The following is a 5663-nucleotide window of genomic DNA, read 5'->3' as shown; positions in this document are numbered from 1 at the left end:
CCTAGTTTTTACTATACCAATTTGTTAAAATATTTTATAATATCTATTATAAATAGTTTTTCTAATTTTTTCTCATTTTCAATCTAAGATTATAAATTTTCTATACTTCGATTCTGTGCAATGTGACCGGAACCCCTACCTTCACTCGATTTTCTGTCTCGCGGAAGCGACGCTATGTGCCTGTGCACCCCGGGGGTGGATTTAAATCATTTGTAACTTTTTAAAGAAGTTATTTTACACTACATATATTTAATTTACGAATGAAAAAATATAGCTAAAACTACTCCACTGGCTGCGATATAAAAAGGCATACAAATATAAAAAAAGAAACAAGCCAGGAAAAATTCTGGTACAAATCATTTCTCAAATGCTAATTATATATTAAATTATTATGTAAAACATTATGATGTTTTTTATTATATAAATAATTTATTAACCAATTAAAAGCCCCAGTCAACAGTCAGTTTTGTGAAAAACATACTATTGTCTAATACTTTAAATATTTGCAATTCATATATGAATGTAAATTAAAGTTAATGATTCGATATCAAATTAATAAAATGATAAATTTTTATATTATATTTTTTATTCAAAATCCACAAGTTTCCGCTGAATAATCGGTTAAAAAATAATTTAAGCAAAAAGTAGATTTTTGAAAAACACAATACAGAAATTATAGGTATAATTCACAAATTTTGTAGAATTATGTAGAATAGACAATCAAGTCGATTGATTTGAATATTTTATTGCTATGCTATGAAATGAGAAAATTTATAGTAGTACTTGAAATCAGACAGACAGACAAAAGTATTTATTTCAATATTTAAAATACATAGTACTAATATTAATAATAGTAATTGAAATCTATTACATACTTAGGAATTTTAGTAAGAATGCCAAACGTACATAAAATGCAAAATATTAAAAGGCTAAAAGATCATTTTGAAATGATTATAGCACAGAATTCACTGCCTTGTTTCCGTTTTTTTTTAAAAAAAAAGAACAGAAGAATAATGCCAAAACTTCTAACTATTAATGATAACGAGAAGGAAAAGCAAGAAAACCTAAAAAAATAAAGACTCAATTGCTCAAATATGATTCACAAATAACAACATTAAGAAGTTATGGTGGCGGGCGTAGCACAGTCAGAAGCAAAACCTGAGTTCTAGGATATTCGGTTCGAGTCCTAGCATTGATATAATATTTGTATTATTAAAAGTAAAATCACAGAATTCGAATAGTTGAGTTGAATTAGGAATAACATGTAACAATAGATTAGAACACGCTAAGATAAGACGATAGGAGTTGCATAGAATTAAAAGAAGATAAAGACAAGATTAGAAGAGTGAGAAAAATGAAGAAGTAGCTCCAAATTAAGTGGAATTTCAATTGTTGATTAGATATATTAAGAAGTTATAAGAAGCAAGGTTAGAAGAAAATTAAAAAGAAGTCAGTTAAAAAAATGGATAGTATAGGATATATAATGATAGCATAAGTATGAACATATATGATACAATAAAGACAGTGTGAAAAAATAAAGGTATAGATATGTCTAAATGCCAAATGCTTTACATAAGCGAAGCCAATTTGTTTTTGAAAAAAAAAGAAGAAAGAAATTGTGCAATAGCAAATTGTTCATACAATATAGCGATCGATTCATTCGTAGAAGCAAATTGCAATGTATGGTAAAAAGTAGGGAATGCAATACCGATGGAAAATTTCAATGCCGGTATTTCGGTAATTTTTCATTTTAAAACCGGAATACCGGTAAATTACCGGTATTTTTATTATCTTAAACAAACGTAAACAAAATTGAAATCTACTAGTACAAATATAAAAAAAGGCTATACAACTACAACTATATTCAACTAAACAATAAAAAATAAAATAAAACAATAAGTTTATTTTTTAAATAATAATTTAACAAAGTTATATCCAATTTAATTAATTCATTATCACTATCGAGTCTGTTGAGTACTTTTCACCAAAAAACAAACTTATGAGTAAGAAAGACCAAAAACTCATGAAAGATCATATTACATTATTATAATAAACTGTATTATCTGTATCCGATATGTTAAATTAGCATAATCTCCAATATTTAAAAAAAATAATTATTCTACACTAATTTAAGATTGGATACTTTGTCGAGATAAATAATAAGTAACTATAATTGTTGAGTATTGTTATCTAAAACAATGTGATTCTTCTATAGTATTTTCAAACTTCGAAATGCTGTCGAAAAATAATATTTTATAATTGTAATAAGAAGCAAAAATATTTAGTAATTATCATAATTATTATGTATAAAGTTAGAAAAAAATAAATCTTTATCGCAAGGGTAATCTGTATGATATAAAATATTTTGGCGCAAATATCACTTAAAAAATCGTTACATTTTTACAAAAGATGAAACAAACATCATTATCTGTCAGTTCAATTCTATTTATTGTAACACGATATGAAGCCCTTTGGAAAGCAATAAATATTTAGTTTAATGACGAATTGAGATAATATTTCATGTTTGTTTATACTATAAAATCACTTAAAGATATAGCTGTTTATGCGATTATGGAATTTAAAGATAAAATTTGTTCCGAGAAATTTAAACTTTATGGTATTATGTATCAAATTTAAACTTTCGGGTATTATGTATCAAATAGCGCTTATGTAAATATACCGAAAATACCGAAAATACCGGTATTTTTGGAATAAATACCGGTAAAAATACCGCCAAAAAATCGGGCGGTTTACCGGTAATTCGGTATACCGGTATACCGGTATTGCATTCCTAAGTAAAAAGTACTATACTAAAAAATAATTGAAGAGAAAAATTTCTTCAATTTTTATTATTCCTTCCGTCAACCTCAAAATTACTGTCAATGATCAGACCATATCGTATTTTTAAAGCCTTTATTTTTATTCTCCTAAAAGTTTACTAGTTATTCTTTTAGAATAGTTGTAAAAATCGTATAAAGAAATTCTAATTTCTACTTTTTCATTAATTATTTCTTTATTATAGAAAAACTTTCCAGTTTTTGAATGTGGAAAATTGTGCTTTTCTGTTGATTTTAGTGTGGTTTTAGATAATATTTAGTAACAAACAAACTATTTTCCGTGCGTTAATAAAAGTAATTGATTTGAGCTACTACCCTGCCACCCCCTCTTCAATTACGAATGCTAAAGATCGATACGGAATATGGACCTTACACCTCATACGAACACACTGAAATAAACAAACTCTGTATCCCATGGCGCACGAGGGTGCCAATGATTTCTTGTTATACGTAGACGTAGCTCTGCTACGCACATTCTATTCGCACACATGCACGTAGGCATATATGTAGTCGTAGTAATGAAAGTTTTCGCGTTCGATATATTACAATAATGCGCAATAAATAAATATGCATACAAGCATACAAGCATACACACCATATATGTGTATATGTACATATATACAGTAAAACCCCGTTAAGACGACTTCCCATAGAACAGATCAAAAACGCGTTCATATATTTATATCAAGTTTTCTTTATTGTATTTAACAGATTGCAATATTGTATTCTTAGCCATTGTTTCCCTACAGACTTACTTGTTGTCCATTTCAGGACAGATGTAATTGTTACTAAATAGTGGTGTATGGCATCGTGCTTTAAGGCAAATCGTTAAAACTTCCCATACCAAAAATCAATTTTTTTAAAAAAGATTAAATATGTTTTAAACTTTGAAAACTATTTAGTTTCGTATTTAGCCTTGAGGCAAGTTACATGAACTTCCCGATATGTGTAAATAATCGACTTAATCAATAAAAAATAAATTAATTTATGAGTGAATAGAAGTATTCCGAGTGGACTTATTACACATCATTGCAAACGAACGAACGAACACGTTAACTCGGAGCATTTTCTAAAAGCAAATTTTCACAAATCAATAATTTTAATTAATCAATAATTATAATTGAACCAGTTTCCATAGGACTTTAATGGTTCAAGACCAAGTACACTATCGTTATACCAACGTTAAACACTATCGTTATACACTATCGTTAAACTAAATCATCTCATTTTATTTTTAACAAATGTCCAAAAAACTACTCATTTTCTCAAACTTTGATGAATTTTTAAAATTAAACTACTTGTCGTAAAGCCAATAATCAGTAAGTTCTATAAGACCATGATATATATCGGCAAAAAAAGTTCCATAAAAATCGGCCTAAATTTTTTTTTCAACAGTTAATTACAAGAAAACGGCTCGGTAGATTTTCACCTAAAATTAATCAGTATCTTTCCCAACTAATATCTTTCGAACAGTTTTTCATTTTTTAAAATCGGTTCGGTAGTATGAGCTTAAATGTGGACGAAAAGTTTAACACTTTTTTCCAAATTACAAAAAAACGGCACGGCCGATCGTCGCACAAAACTGAGAAACGATAATCCTCATCAAGATACATCAAATGCTTTTTAAACATCTGAAATCGGTCAAAAACGCCTTTTGAGCAAACGTCGATGAAAGTTCTAATTTTGACAAATGCCAAAAAGACCATACTAATTTTTGCAAACTTTGACGAATTTTTAAAGCTAAACCAGTTGTCGTAGGGCCGTAATACTTTAGTATAATCTAGAAGACTATGGTATCTACCGTCAAAAAAATAATCATAAAAATCGTCGAATTTTTTTTTTAAACTTCATTACAAGAAAACGGCCCGGCCGATCTCTACCAAAAACTAATCAGCACGATTCCCAAACAATATCTTTCGAACGGTTTTTGAATTTTCAAAATCGATTCAGAATTGCGGGCTAAAACGTAGATGAAAATTTTTTCATTTTTCTGCGATTTATAAAGAAACGGCTTGGCCGATCGTCGCACAAAATTGACAAACAATAGTCCTCATCGAGATACATCGAGTGGCTTTTAAATTTTTGAAATCGGTCCAGCCGTTTTCGAGAAACGTCAATTTACGGCAAAAAATCTGTTCACATACTCGCACACACACACACCTACTTTTTTCCAAATTTGATCTCATTCGATTCAGAATGGCTTGAAACGTCGAAAAACATAAATTAGCAATTCGGATTTTTTAATGAAAACATAAACTTTTTCGGAATTTTTAAATTTTTGAAAACTTATTTAAATTAACGAAAATTGGTATCCTCACACTTATTTTTTCTATCTGTAGGTATGCCAAAACGTAAAGATATATAAAAATTCATTTTCGATTTTTTTGCGATTACTATAACTTGCCTACGGGAAGTTGATAACAATAAAAACTATTGGTGCATGGCATCGTGCCTTAAGGCAAATTGCTGGTACTTTCGGTACCGTCATTTAAAAATTTAAAAAAGCTTTGAATTTTTTGAAAATTGAGAGAATTAGATTTTTGTGAAATTTGAAAAAATAGATTAATTATATTTTGATTCTTTTGATTCTTGGATTTTGAGTTTTTTTCACAGCTGAAAAATCGCTGCGTATCTATTTTAGAGACAAAATATCAAAGCGTGTAGCGCAGCGTTGCAGTCTAAACGGTTGTAAACATTATAAATCTTGAAGTAATGGGAACAAAATTTGTACTAGTTATTTCAAACTCTATAAAATATCTAATAATTTGAAGACATTTTTTATTTTTCCATTGAAGCGGCTAGATATGTCTTTATTGATTTAATCAA

Source organism: Ctenocephalides felis, unplaced genomic scaffold, assembly GCF_003426905.1.
Source record: "Ctenocephalides felis isolate EL2017-DRISC unplaced genomic scaffold, ASM342690v1 CF-g0.4_SCAFFOLD_00845, whole genome shotgun sequence".
NCBI lineage: Eukaryota > Metazoa > Arthropoda > Insecta > Siphonaptera > Pulicidae > Ctenocephalides > Ctenocephalides felis.
The sequence above is the reverse complement of the archived record's forward strand: the minus strand, read 5'-3'. Positions refer to the sequence as shown.